Below are 16,194 nucleotides of genomic sequence, written 5' to 3'. Positions count from 1 at the left end.
TTCAAGGAACTTTTTCCTAAAATATTGAACCTTCTTCTATCCAGAGCCATGCATCCGCATAGAAAGTGTTCTATAGTCTCTTCTTCATCAATGTCGGTACAGCTTCTGCAATAGTCGTTTTAGGGTGCACCCAATCTACTGGCATGCCTGCCAATCAGACAGAACCCTAATATTTCTCATGCCCTTCCTGTTCAGTTTCAACAGGTGGTTTGTGCGGCTCATGTTCCATTCTGGTCACGTCATTCCACTTGTTGCACAGGTCAGGGGCTGACTACTTGGTCGGTCCAAAGAATACTTTGAGAAGGTCGATGAGGGCCGATGTTGCACAACATCAATAGCCCAACACTGTGTACGAGGGAAGAGTTTATGCTCCCGAGCGGAATGAACAAGGAAAAAAGTAACTCATATGCAAGTACATTTGGGTATGAGCCTAGGTTAGGTTATAATGGTTGCCTAGAAAGCAGGCCCACATGGACGAAGAATTTAAGTTCTTCCTTTGTGAAGTCATTGCAAGGGAAAAGAGGTGGAGGAAACCGATAGGACGAACGGAGAGAAAAGAAGAGGGTGAGGGGAAGGAGGAGGGCTCTGTGGAATACATTTCTTAAAATATTGCTACACTAGCGTCACCTGGCGGGTATATTTTTTTCACAAATATCTCTTTATCTAACCAATATTTTTTCTTAATAGGAGTCAAATCAGATATTGCACAAGGTTCGGAAAAATATCTCGCCTGCAGTGCCACCTAGCGGATCCGAAATACGCACAACCCACAAAGACTCAATCGCAATCTGATGCAGTGTTTAATTTTAATTTTTAATAATTAAATATGCGCCCAGGTGTTTTAAATTTTCATACATCTTTTTGCCAATACTCATAATCGAAATTTAACTGAATTTACAAAGTTGCAATATATTTTTGCTCAGCGTGCCACAAGTTTTTTATTACAAAACTTTTTAAATGTGCCAACAGATTTTCTACAATACCTCAACCAGTACACACTCACATACTTCGATAGCAAATATATACATACATATACCTATGCAATTACACACGCGCTCCACACATGAGTATTCCCTGAAGGCCTTAAAAGTTGGAAAGTAAAAACTTTCTACCAGGCAAAATATTGTAGAAGTGCAAGTGTGACCAGCGGACGATTGAAGAAACCTTCATGAAATTTGAACTTCATAAATACGCAATTTATCTAGAGGATATCATACGAATGAAGTTGGTGACGTACGAGATAAGCTAACGCATTTTTTCTTGTTTCTTTTCGTTTTTGTAATTTAGTAGAGCACAGATTTGGTCGGACGAAAAAGTTTTTCTTTAACCTCAGGCGAATGGTAGGAAAACTTATCAAATATCAGCAGCGGAGTGGAAAAAGAGCTAAAAGAAATCTTTTGCGATTTTGTAGTAAGAAAACGTATAAGTAAGCACATATGTATGTATGGGTAATTTTACATTGTATGCATACAAACTCATACATAGATGCGTTAAGCGTGCACCAGCACATCTGGGAGTTTTCAGAAATACTTTTCAATAGCGCTTGACAAAGGCAAGTTTCCAATATCTATTTTTGGGTGACAAGCCAAGAACAAGCGCTAAACATTATTGTCGGAAATTTCAAATAGTCCCAATGGTACTTTATGAAAGTGTAAAATGATTGCTTGCTTAAAAAACGAGCTTAGTTGATACTTGCTTGGTTTTTTTTTCTGTAAGTTGTGCCGCATTTTCCTTTTTTATTGTACTTAACTACATTTATTGATACAGAAAAAAGTTTGCTTTCAAAAGTTGAGGCTTGAATTATTTCTCTTTGTAAAAGATGCTGATACTTTTTCTAGCTTTCCTTTTTCAATGTCAAATTCATCTCGGTCGGTGTCTATCGGCATTTCGCCCACTGGGCAAGTGACTACTCAAGTAACTTTTCAACTTATCATAGTTCCGATTTTATAAGGCTTGTAAAATCATATCAATATATGTAGATAATGCATGTAAAGGGTAGGCTAAAGGTATGTTTTTGAATTGTACGCTATTTACATGATTGACAACTATTTGGCGCTCTCAAAAGTAGAAGTTACAGATCGCCTTAAGCCTAAAAAGTTTTCGATAGTCGAAAGAGTACTTCCACTCTGGATGCGGTGTTGCCAAAATAGGGTGATTTTTCAAAAGCAAATTCTTGCCGAAATAACGACCCACTGCATAAAGCAAACAAGCAAAACCAAAGAAAAACACATAGGTGGTACACATTGCATCAGTGGCGCCAGCAGGAGAAGCGGGCAACCGCGGTAATAGCGCAGACACATGAAATTTAGCAAAGTCCTCAACCATCTGTGCGATCCTTCTGTCAGAAAAATGTGAAACACAGATGGCGCTCCTAGCAGTAAGAAGGCGTTGTTCCTAAGCAACGGCAGGTGAGCATTCCCACTACTAATTACCTACTCTATCAGAAATTTAATAGATTAACGTCTCGTCATGTCGGTCTCCTTGCCGCGGGGATGAGGCTTAAGTGGCGAGTTAACCCCATTCTATGGAGATTAACTTACCACGAACTAAGAGGGCAGCTTCATATAGGAATTGGGTATCCACTCATCCGCGGAACGGCGGAATTGGTGGCCACCCAAGTACTATGTGGAGAGTACCGTACCGACAACCTGGCAGGAGGGATAAAATGCATTTCTTTTCTTACATGTGGAGGCTAAATAAAGATATTTCTGCACGGGGTAACCCACTTTTGGGAAATCCTCCCGTCGAGCAATCGACGGCTCGGGCATCGGATGTGCAGGCCCGAACCCCACATTCCCCTATGACCGGAACTGACACCCAGGGTTCCGGAGGAAGCGCACTACTAGTGGTGAAACATGGCACATTGGCTATGCCAATGGAGAGCCGAGTGAGTGTGAGCGATACACCGCCATCGAAACGATCTGAAGCAACTGAACAAGTTGTGGAGGATGTGGAGATGGCGGACAATCTCTCAGTAGACTCAGACGGATCTCTGGTACCGAGTAAGTCTTTGACAACGGTTAAACCTGGTGTGAATCAGATAAGTACCGGTAAAAAGACTGAAGTTATTGGAGAGTCGAACGCAGGTGTTGGTCTAACCGCAAGGCAGATCAAACGAAGAAGACAGAAGGCGAGGCAAGCCGAAGCACTAGCTAAGGCAAGGACTCAAGCTCCGTCAACTTCGACACCTGTAACGGAAACGGGAAAGCGTGGCAGAACAGAGGATTCCTCTGTAGCGCTGCGCTCTTCCGGAAACGAAACGGGGTCTGTGCCAACGACCGGGAAGAGGAGGAAGGCAAAGAAGAGGAAAGTTGAAAAACGGAATTCGGAAATGCCTGAATCCTCGACCCAATCCAAGGCAGACAAACCTTTGCCTGACAAGGCAGAGGCTAAGGGACCTCAAATGTCGAATGACACTCTTCCGTCAACGTCTGGCGAATCATTCGCGAGAATGGCAGCAAAGGCAATGACGGTGGAGATACATTCCGACAAACAAGATGGTCTACTGTCCAAAGGGCAACAAGACTATCTTGACAGCTATCTTTGGAAAGCTATCGGTAAGTCGAAAGACGCGCCGACATTCGAGGGGAAAAGCGTGGTGGACGGCATCGTAAAGGTGCACTGTTCCAATGCTTTTTCCCGAGAATGGCTAGAAAAAGCGATAGCAAAAATCCCAGCCTGCGAAAACAGCAAGTTTATTCTTGTTGAGAGTAGCAAAGAAAGGCTGGTACGAGCGAGTGTCTGGATTCCGGGTCCTTCCTGTAATTCAGCAGAACTCCTCAAACGCATCCGTGTTCAGAATAAGGATCTTGACACGACTCTCTGGAGAGTATACTCGTGCACCAGGCAGAAATCCGCTACCACTTCGGAGGCGGGTTCCCACCTGGTACTGGGTATCGATCTTGGGTCCCTCAAGGTTCTTAAGTCGAAGTACGGGTGCCGTCTCCACCTACATCTGGGGCGGATCCAGTTCCGCGTCCAGGATAAGGTGGAGGACAAAGCGTAAATATACTCAGTCTCATGACTGAAGTAATATTTACACAGATAAATCTGCAGCACAGCAAAGCGTCTACGGCTCTCTTGTGCCTTAGGCATGCAAAACTGCAAACAAACCCACACATAATACTTATACAAGAACCATGGGTATGTCACAAGCGTATCTGTGGTCTAAGTGCTATGTCGTGGGGACAAATACTTCATTGTGAAGGGAATGTGAGACCGCGAGCATGTATTATCATGCCGAGGTTGATCGAACACACGATGTTAAAAGAGCTATGCTCCGGAGATATCGTTGCTGCAAAAATAAAGTACTTGAAAAGTGGGAACAGTGTCGAAGCTATTATAGTTTCGGCCTACCTACCCTACGACTCTTTACAGCCACCTCCTTCGAGGGAGCTAAGAGAAGTGGTCAAGTACGCAGAATCCAATAATCTGGGGCTAATAGTGGGCTGTGACGCAAATTCACAGAACATTGTGTGGGGAAGCAGCAAATGCAACCCCAGAGGTCTCAAGTTACTGGATTTTATCCTGTCATCCGATTTGGTCATCCAAAACACTGGTAACAAACCAACTTTTGTGACCAGAAGGAGACAAGAGGTGATTGATTTAACACTTACCAATAGGTCAGTTGGGAATCAAAACAACCGATGGCGAGTTTTGGAAGAGGACTCTCTTTCTGATCATCGTCTTATCGAATTCCGACTGGGAATTGACACAATATCAATACCTTCCGGTAGGAATCCTCGAAATGTGGACTGGGACAGGTATGGTGAGCTTGTAACAGAGCGATTACCAAACCTGAAAAAACTCAAATCAGCAGAAATGATTGAAGATGCGACTAAGAAATTATAAGGTACTTTAATCAATTGCTTTGAGGAACTTTGTCCACTCAGGCAAAGCAGACAGGGGAAAGCGGTTCCTTGGTGGAACCCTGAACTGTCGAAGCTTCGTGTACGGTCCAGGAAACTTCTTAATAAGGCCTTGAAGACCAAAACAGAAGAGGACTGGGCCAATCATCGACTTACACAGAGAGAATATAAGAAAAAAGTACGGCAAGCCAAACTTGAATCCTATAGAAATTTCTGCAGTAACGTCGAAGAAATGAGGGAAACAGCGAGACTTTGTAAGGTCCTTCATTTAGACCGCTCAGTAAGGCTGGATTCCATTCGAAAACCTGATGGTTCATACACCATTTCCAAATCGGAAACGTTTAATGCTTTACTCGGAATCCACTTTCCGGGTAGTAGAACTCTCTCTGAAGGTGAGAGTGGCATGAACAACAACGGTGGCAACGGTGGAACCTCTAGGTACAGCTGGTATATTGCTAGTCGGATAGTGACAAGGGAATCGATAAGGTTTTCCTTATCTTCCTTTGAGAACTTTAAGTCCCCTGGACCTGACGGAATATATCCAGCAATGCTTAAAAAAGGAGGAGACAGGCTGATTGAGGCCCTGAAAAGGATCTTCACAGCCTGTCTTGCATTTGGTTATATACCATCCCAATGGCGACGCGTAAGAGTAGTATTTATTCCGAAACCAGGAAAAGATGACTATTCCCTAGCAAAAAGTTTTAGACCAATCAGTTTGACATCGTTCATGTTGAAAAGTCTGGAACGAGTGGTGGAGAAACATATTCGAGTGGAGGTATTGCCGAGAAGTCCACTTAGTAGAAATCAACACGCTTACCAGAGTGGAAAATCATGTGAATCAGCCTTACACGATCTTGTTAGCAAGATTGAAGCTGGGCTGGAAGCTGACGAATACACAATGGGCGTGTTCGTGGACATTGAGGGGGCTTTTGATAATGCCACTTTCGGCTCGATATGTTCTTCTGCCGAACGACACGGAGTTAATCAAGCCATTATAAAATGGATATACTCCATGCTCTCTGAGAGGCTGTTAACCGCTGGTGGGAGCGATGACGAGCAAATCACAGTCAGGGCCAAGCAAGGATGTCCCCAAGGGGGTGTTCTTTCTCCGCTGCTGTGGTGCTTCGTCGTAGACTCCCTATTAGTGGAGATGCAGGAACTCGGCTTCCACGTCCAAGCATATGCGGACGACGTCTGTGCGCTAACATCGGATAAATCCTTAAGGAGGCTTTGCACGAAAGTGCAGAGGATTCTTGACAAAATCGATGATTGGTGCATGAGACAAGGTCTTTCCGTTAATCCGAACAAAACAACTATAGTCTTGTTTACGAGAAAACGGAAATTGGATGGACTCAGTCTTCCAACACTGAAAGGTGTGACACTTGGTCTTTCCAACGAAGTTAAATATCTAGGAGTAATCTTGGATAAGAAGCTGACTTGGGAGACACACGTTTCACTGAAGGTGAATCGTGCATTGAAGATTTTTCAGCAATGCCGTAGAGCCTTTGGCAAAACTTGGGGCCTGAAACCTGCTGTGGTCCTATGGATATACACGGCACTTATCAGACCAATCATCACTTACGCTTCTGTGGTCTGGTGGCGACGGAGCATGGTTAAGTCCACAATCCGGGAACTATACAGGCTGCAAAGAAGTGTATGTTTATGCATCACGGGTGCCATGAGTACAACCTCTGGAGATGCCCTAAATGCTATGCTTGATTTGCTCCCCCTGGATCTTAAGATACAACAGGAAGCAATAAAAGCAATGTGTAGACTCCATAAATATGGTTTCTGGCACGAAGATGGAACTACGGGACACAGAGAAATCTTTAAGTTGCTGTCGGAGCAGTATCCACTGTTTTTGGCACCTAAAGATGACCTGATACCCACAGTTTCATTCGGAAGGAAATTTGATGTCAGATTTCCATTGCGTGAGCAATGGAGCAATCCAGGAGGCATGCAGGGAGGTTTGACGGATATTTTCTTTACCGATGGGTCCAAGACTGAAACAGGGTCTGGAGCCGGATGGTACTTAAACGATAGTAATAAGTATCACTACGCTATGGGGGGAATGGCAACTGTTTTCCAAACAGAAGTTTTTGCCATCCTAAAAGTAGCCGAATGGATAATCGAGAGGAGATGGAGCGGGAAACAGATTGGAGTCTTCAGTGACAGCCAGGCTGCATTGAAGGCCCTGGAGAACGCGAAGCAAACCTCAAAGATTGTTCAAGAATGTAAGAAGAAGCTTAATTCTGTCGCAAGACAAAACAGGCTTGTACTTATATGGGTTCCGGGACACTCCGGTGTTCAAGGAAACGAAATTGCCGACGAATTGGCCAACCGTGGATCAACGGTGCCCCCACAGGGGCCAGAGCCAATAATCGGAATCAGTCCCGCAGGAATCAAGAACTGGATCAACGATTATGTAGGCAATCTACATAAAGAGCGATGGTCCGGTCTAGAACGCTGCAGAACTGCAAAGTGTTTTGTGACAAGTCCGAACAGAAAACTGTCAAACTTTCTACTAAAACTTAGAAGGAAAGACATTCGGTTGATGGTCGGCATCATTACAGGACACAACCCATGGGGTCAGCATATGACCACCATTGGAATCATCGAGGACCCGGTATGCCTGTCATGCTTGGAGGAGGCGGATAGCACTGAGCACTTTCTCTGTGAGTGTCCTGCTTTCGCTAAAGCGCGACTACGAGTATTGGGTTCCGATGTCATGAGAATGGGTATTATTCGTTCTCTAAAACTGGAGGATATTTACAGATTTGCCAAAGAATCTGGAAAATTCTCACAGGACTAACTATCTCTATCTCTGTCTCTATTCTTTCCTATTTCTTTTTATGATACTTTTCTCCCTCCCTCCTTGACTATCTACCCCCTTTCCAGAGCTTTGAATACAATGGGCTTTTTAGCCTGAGTGTTTTAGGAGCCACCAAATCTCCTGGTGCTCCTTGGCTCGACCTTTTCAAATTTCAAAAAAATTTCAATAGATTAACGAGAAACCAACGCAAGACAAAAGTCTTGTCGTGGCCCTATGCTCACGAGAATAGTGAACAAGAAAAAAAAATCACTACATGAATAAAACATCAAAATAAAGCCAGAAGTATGGAATGGAATTTACTGATATCTCAAACAGTTCTGGTTTGATTCAAATAACTTTTCCTCTCGCTCTTATCTGCTCCACCTTTACTTTTTTTTGTGGGGGACCGCCGTTGACGATGTTATGTCCTTAATTTCAAATAGATTCAGACTCTTAAAAGCAATATTTTTTGCAAAAGTGTTTAAAATTGGCTTGACTGGACCGACTAACAAAGATGCTATATTACAAGGCTTAGCCATTCCAGAAAAAATTGTAAGAGTTACTTCGGCTGATGCATGTACACAGCATTTATCAGACCAATCATTAGTTACGCCCCTGTGGTCTGGTAACGTCGGAACATGGTTAAGTCCCCACTCCGTCAACTATACAGGATGCAAAGAAGTGTATGTTTATGCAATACGGGTGCCATGAGTACAACCCCCGGCGATGCTCTAAATGCTATGATTGATTTGCTCCCCTTGGATCTAAAGACACAACAGGAAGCACGGAAAACAATGTGCAGACTCCATAAATATGATTTCTGGTACGAAGACGTAACATCGGGACACAGAGAAATCTTTAAGGTGCTATCTGAGCAGTATCCACTGTTTTTGGCACCTAAAGACGACATGATACCGACAGTTTCATTTGGAAGCAAATTTGATGTCATATTTCCACTGCGTCAGCAATGGAGCAATCCAGAATGCATTCAGGGAGGTTTGACGGATATTTTCTTTACCGATGGGTCTAAGAGCAAAGTAGAGTCTGGAGCCGGATGGTACTTAAACGATAGTAATTAATAGCACTATGCTATGGGGAAATGGCAACTCTTTTCCAAATGGAAATTTTTGCCGTCCTGAAAGTAGCCGAATAAATAATCGAGAGGAGATGGAGCGGGAAACAGATTGGAGTTTTGGAGTGACAGTCAGACTGCACTGAAGGCCCTGAAAACCGCGAAGCAAGCCTCAAAGATTATTCAAGAATGTAAGAAGAAGCTTAATTCGGTCCGTTCTATAACTTGGAAGGAAAGACATTCGGTTAATGGTCGGTATTATAACAGGACACAACCCATGGGGTCAGCATATGACCGCCATTGGAATCATTGAGGACCCCATGAGATGTGTTTTCCCCCTTGACTAGCTATCCTCTTTTCAGAGCTCTTGGTGCTCCTTGACTCGACCAATTCAAATTTGGATTTCAATTTCAATATGAATTTCGGCTGAGACCTGATAGGCTATTCGGGAGTAGAATTGTGACTGCTCATTTTACACATATTTTCATCGTTGTTCACATGGCAACGAAGTTAAAAAGCAAAGGCTGCGTTGATTTTTTTTCTTGCATCATAAAAACATCTCAGTTTTTTGTAAAGAAACCGCTCTCATAACCCAACTTACGTCAGCAAATTCTTCAAATTCGCTGAGAGCAAGTTAACGGTCTGATGTTGGCCCCACCTTTTGAATTCTTTTTGCCATGTTGACTCCTGCAGATCTGTGTAGATAAGGCAGCCATTTAAATGAACATCAGCTTACCGCTGCAGAGAGTAGTCATACTTTCTTCATGATGTGATCGTGATAAGCGGTTTACTAAGCAACCCGATTACTGATACGATTACTAAGCAAGCCGGAAGCAAAACAGTTTTATAAAATCACAGGTAGCAAAGCAAAGACTTTCAAAGAACTTTTAAATTTATTGATCTAGAAATTTGTATACATATTATGTTATCTTTAAACTGTATTTTAAGACTTAGTATTAGTAAAAATATTTATTTGGAAAGGAGCTACAGCTGATCTCCGGGAGCTCCTCTAAAAAAGACATTTTGCGGTGACCACTATACCTCTGAACTGGATCCTCCTAAATCTAGTGATTAATCGAAGAAGTAAGCAAAATAATTTTTATTTGACAAAATGGCGGTTTCTCAAAAAAAACATCGATTTCGGCCTTAAAGTGTTTACAAAAAAACTACTTATCAGTGAGAAAAAATCTCCGATTAGTTACTAAAAAATATATATAATAATCTCGTGTTTAATTTGAGACTAATCGGTTTCGCCGCTTTCGAGTAATGTTGGTCGCCGACTTTGAAAACAGCATTTTGAGAAAAACTTGCTGCCGCACAGTGCGGCCAATTCCCGAAAAGCTGGCCAAAACTCAAAAAATTAAGTAATTGATTCAAAATTTCTTACTCGGGGGTTGTCGGGGTCACTGATTACGAATTTGATCTTAAAATTTTGAAAATCCATCCCCTTCCACCCCTATTGGCCACCCCCTCACGTGAAATAGCGTATATTCTAGAACATAATCAAGATGCATGTTAATTTAGGTTTTCAGGGTCGCTGATTACGAATTTGATCTTAAAATTTTGAAAATCCACCCCCTTCCACCCCTATTGGCCACGCCCTCACGTGAAATAGCGTATATTCTAGAACATAATCAAGATGCATGTTAATTTATGTTTTCAGGGTCGCTGATTACGAATTTGATCTTAAAATTTTGAAAATCCACCCCCTTCCACCCCTATTGGCCACTCCCTTACGTGAAATAGCGTATATTCAAGAATATAATCAAGATGCATGTAAATTTATATGTTTTCGGGGTCGCAAAGTAGTACGTGGTAGCAGCTGAATCTTGTTTTATTCAGTAACCATTACTTTTTTGAGTAACCTTTAATAGGTTTCAAAGCAGCATATGACGGCGTTGTATTACCACACAGTTTGAAAACTCAAATTTTATAAAAAAAATTGCAAAAAATGTATCTACGTATTGCTGCAGCTAAAAATTTTGTGTCGAGGTATTGATATGTACTAAAGATTTCTCGTATTTTACTAACCTTCCGAAGATGATTCCATTTGGTTTTGTTCAATTTACTCCATTACAAAATCTTTCAAATGTGTACAACTTTCACTATTCATTGACAGTAATACGATGCTCAAACGAAGGCCACGTTGCGACTGAAAATACAGAGGATACTTAGGGTACAGGACGTTGCTATGAACGGTTTTCACTACTCAAGGCATTACTGTAGCCAACCCAAAGACAAAAAAATTCTATCTAGAAACTTTTTTTTTCGACTTTTGGCCAGCTTTTTGGGAATCGGCCGCACTGTGTGCCGCTCCGGCTTTGTACTTTCAAACACTCTGAAACGCCTTTTCCAATTTACGTGTAACTTCGAAAATATTCACGGGAACGATATATATGGACATTAAGAAAAAATAAAATACAAAAAATCGATTGTTTGAAAGTTCTAACTGTTTATAATTCCTTAATGACTAATTTTATATGAAACATCCTCTTCGAAAAAAAATTTTGGTTGCGCGCCTGGAGAGGATGAGGTAATCACATAATTATTTGTGGCTAATTGTAAGCGAATTTTTAATAAGCAAACTATAAACGCTGCCCACCAACCTAACCAACTCTTCTTATTTAATTATCCCCTAAATATAGGAAAAATAATTTCCTTGGCAATTAACCATGCGCGGATGTCGAATGGGGGCGACCACGGCAATGAAAAGGGAAATGTACGATTATAGTATAAATAATAAGAAAAGCTGTTACCGAAAATAACTTCAAATGTTGAAAATTCTCACTAGACAAAGTCGAATGGAATACAAAAAGAACAAAAACGAAAAAAAAAAATAATACGCTGTGGCTTCGTACAAACTTATTATATCCACAGTGTTTGGCGCTAAAAAAGAACGACTATTCAGTTAGTAAACAAAAACATTGCGCCATGATGTTGCTACTCACAGGATGCGTTGATCTTTTTGTTGAGTAAATTTAATGTTGCAAAAAGCGTGCTAATGCAGAATTCCCACACGAAAACCGTGGCACACTGCGGCACATTTATCCAATTAAAATATGTTATCCGCCATAAAAGTAGTTAACAGAAAGTGAATACAAAAAGCAGATAAAATAAAATATAATAGAAAAATAGCCAACAGGGTCGGAGAGAATACGGGCTGCCAAATATGCTACAAAGCGCAAATGCAACAAAAAATAACAACATATAGGTACCTACAGTCTGTCTAATAGAAGCGAGGCAGCAGAAATTATTTGACCAATTCCATTCCAACACACTGTATTGTATGGGCTTATATAATTTATTGTACGCAAAATATTCAATAAAATATATAGACATCACCTTTAGCTATAATGGCTTCACATCCTTGAATCATAAATAAATAAATAATTAATTGGCGCTTACACCCTTTTTGGCTGTTTGGCCGAGCTCCTCCTCCTATTTGCGGTGAACATCTTGATGTTTCTCCATAAAAGGAGGGACCTACAGTTTTAAGCCGACTCCGCACGGGGATATTTTTTATGAGGTATCAATGTGCCCGGAGGCCATTCCAGCCGAGGGGCCACCGCTATTAGAAAAAAACTTTTTATTCATTTTGGTGTTACACCTAGGTTCTCTGAATTTCAAATGGTAGTCAGGCATTTACCAATTCGGCTACGGCGGCCGCTTTGCGTGACTTTGTATTAATTTCTGCTCACGGAAAAAGGCCCTGGTCAAATACTCATATTTTATAGATATTCTGTAGAAATTTTTTTTTAAGAATATAAAATGCGATTGTTTTGATTTTATAGTATCTTATTATTGATATCAAATAGTATACAAAAACAATGTTTTTTGTTTTGACATAGTTTTTTGTAGTAGTGTGGCACCAAAGTAAGCGTCTTAAAAAATATAGGTTGCTTGTCAACAGGATTTTGGCTCTTCAGGACATCTGAAACGAATAAGTTAAAGTGATTATTACTCTGTAGGCTTGTCATTCTGGCAGGTGCTACAATGGGACATTTTTGTTTTTCGGGTGGAAGTTAGGGCTGAAAATAAACGAAAGTAGCAGTAGGCTCCAAATCAGCTGAATTTGCCTTGATAATCGTTTGATCGTCCATTTTTGTTTTCCTTTGAGCTTTTGCTTACCTACTGCCCAAACATTTTCAATAGGGTTGGCCTCAGGCGGTTGTGAAGGCCAATCCAATATTTCAATTCATTTTTGCTGTTTCCACTCTTCACATCTTCAGCTTCGATGCTTGAGTTCGTTGTCTGCTTGTAAAATCGAAGGTTTGCTATTTCTTTCACACATCTTCGCAGCAGACGGTAATAATGCTTCTCGGTTTATTTAAAAATATAAAATATAGTATATGAAAAATATATAAATTTTATCTATCAAAAGTGCATTCCAACTGGCGGTAAACACAAATAAACGGCCAAATCCTTTTTAGGGGTAGCAGCTCCTAGAAGGCTCTTGGATACTTAACAGTTCGTGGAAGTAGTCGATTACTAGCAGTAGACCGGAACTGACGTATGCCCGGTCGCACAAAAGGAAGATTCACTCGTGAATATTACGAATTTCGTTCTGAATTCGCTAGACCATGCAAGTCTTTTTTCGATGTGTGATAATAATAAAGTTTTGTATTTTCAATGTCTGATAATGCGAGCAACGATTTCTTCAATGTGCTTGCTCAGGCGCAGCAATTTTTGTGATCAGCGGGCAGATACCCGTCGACCTCAAGGTCCGGAAACGAATGGATTCGTGGGACTCCAAGAAGAAACACGCTTCTCAGAACGGAGATGCCACACCATGCTGCAGTGGCAAAGCCGATGGGACACTGAACCGAGCGGAAGATGGACGGCGAAACTTATTCCATCAATTGACAAATGGGTCGAAAGGAACTTCGAGGAAGTGATCTGTAGTACTTCTTAACTCAGTTCTTCTCGGGGCCATGGATACTTTGGGAGATACCTATACCATATGGACAAGGTCAACGATCTCAAGTGCATTAACTGCGAAGCGCTGAGCGATGATGCTGAACACACGTTTTTTAGTTTCGACAGATGGCTCGCGGAGAGGGAGGGAGCAGATTGGCGACATGGCGTCAAGCAACATAATCAGCAAAATGCTCAAAAGCGAGAACAGCTGGAACGCGATAAAGAAATACATCGAGGACGTACTACGAAAAAAAAGATTGACTTCGAAGCCGCACAGATAGAGACACAAGAAGACGATCCTATAGCATGAAAGCTGGCTACAAATATGCTGGTCCCAGACGTTGGTTGAATAGCATTGGTCCTATATGGATGCCGTTCTGGGCCCTCCCGAAGTCATATAGAAAGCAGACCCGGGAAGGGTGTATCCCTAGAAGGGTAGGAGGGATCGTTTTAGTGGCCACACCACACGACGCAGTAGACGACGGTCGCTGTAAGTGCGAAGGCATTTTGAACCCTACCTCACCCACCAAAAAATAAAACAAAAAATGCCATGGAATCGTGTCCTTAGATAGATGAACACCCCACTTTTCCCTAAAACTGCTGCAGTTTCACGCAATGGTAAGTTCGGCTTTGTCACAAAAAACAAAAAACTAATGATCTTCGAATCTGGTTTTGGAGAACTTTTTTTTTTTGGGCTTCATTGGAAAATTGGAAATTGGTTAACGTTATTAACTTCGGTATGGCGTTGCACGTATTTATTCATGAATATCCTCAACTCCTTCAAATACTTTGCTGCAGATGCACGTGACAGTTTTAGACCTTTAGGGTGTGCACATTGGAATACTGCTTCAAATCATTTTTCATACGTGGAATTCGTTTTGTAAAAACAGAGCAGACTTTCTAAATTTTTCATAAAAGGATACACTTATTTAGTAGCATTCAAAAATATTTTATAACGGTACTTTAAGTTCGAATTTTTGCAGTCACCCGTCTTCTGGGCAGACTGTTTGTACGGATGTATGAAAATAGTTCTAAATAAAGCGATGGTTAGCCAAGAGACAAATAGTAGCAACAGTAAAACGAAAAAATTGCACTCAAATATAGGAGTATCAGCAGGGTTGAATTGTGAACACGTCCTACAGCATCTGGTGATCTCCATCAGTTTTCGGCTTCCCGACTACTGTAGTGTCATTCAGGCTGAACTGATGGCAATCATGAAAGCCGTGACACTGGTACAGTGTGATGCGATACCTGGAGATGATATCTACATTTTCACTGATAGCCAGGCTGCGATAAAATCCCTCACAAAACAGTCGACAACCTTCAAGGTAGCCATGACATGCCGCCCATCTCTTAACGAGATAGATGAGTAGTTTCACCTAATGATAACATCGGTTTCTGGCCATTTCGAAGAAATTGTAAGAGTAGCGAATGAAAGATGGCGGAATGAAGCCTCTTGCAAAATCGCCCGACAACTGTGGCCGACTCTCAATGCTAAACGCACAAAATCTCTGCTAAGCCAAAATAAGTACAGTCTTAGTCAGTCAGTTATTACGGGGCACTGCCTAATCGGTAGGCACGCCCAGAGAATGGGTGTGCAAACACATGACTTCTGCAGAAGTTGTCTAGACGAGGAAGAGGAAGAGACGATCCCGCATCTTCTGTGTCACTGTCCTGCTCTATCCAGACGTAGACTCGCCATTTTGGGTAGACAATCCTTTAATGAATCGGAAGATCTCGGCTCTGTAGAAATTAAGGATCTTACAAATTTTTTGAAAAGCACCCACTGGTTTTAGGAGGGATAATGGCTAGTTCCCCAAGTGGCTTCACAATGGAACATGAGCCTGACTGTGTCACACAGTGGACAACCGCATTCAACCTAACGTCAGCTCATCAGCTGATTTTGTCAAATCCGCTGAGAGACGGATAATGGCATGCTATTGGCCACATCTTCCCTATTCTTTTCACCATAAAGTAACATTAGCATAGGCTGACTTGATTTTTTCTTTAACCACCAACCCAATTTCAGTTTTTGCCAACATGCTAATTTCTTCGAAATCACTGAGAGCCGATGTTGATTTGGCCACACCTTATGAATTCTTTTTATCACGCCGTTGCAGTCGTCGCATTTAGTATCCTTTCGGTTATTTCAGTACATACACAGTTTAGAGAGCTTTTCGCATTTCTTTCTGGGTATCACAGACATTTGAAGAATAATAAAGATGAAAAAAAATGAGATGGATTAAACTGTGAGTAGCTTCGAGTGTTTGTTGGCAACGATTTTTTGTTTCGCTATTTTGCAACGTTGTAAATTTCCTTTTTTTTGTGCCCGAGGGAAATACTGAAAGCGAAACTTAATTAGGTGCATTTTTTACCGTTACCTTATTGTATTCTTTTTCCTGGATAACTCAAAGCCGAAATGTAATTGTTTTATCAAAAAAGGCAACATTTTCAAAAAAGTAACAAACTTATCTATATAAAAATAATAAGAAAAAGTAGCGAACGAAGTACCAGCATTTATAAGC

The sequence above is a fragment of the Anastrepha obliqua genome, chromosome 3 (assembly GCF_027943255.1).
Source record: "Anastrepha obliqua isolate idAnaObli1 chromosome 3, idAnaObli1_1.0, whole genome shotgun sequence".
Classification (NCBI taxonomy): Eukaryota; Metazoa; Arthropoda; class Insecta; order Diptera; family Tephritidae; genus Anastrepha; species Anastrepha obliqua.
The sequence above is the reverse complement of the archived record's forward strand: the minus strand, read 5'-3'. Positions refer to the sequence as shown.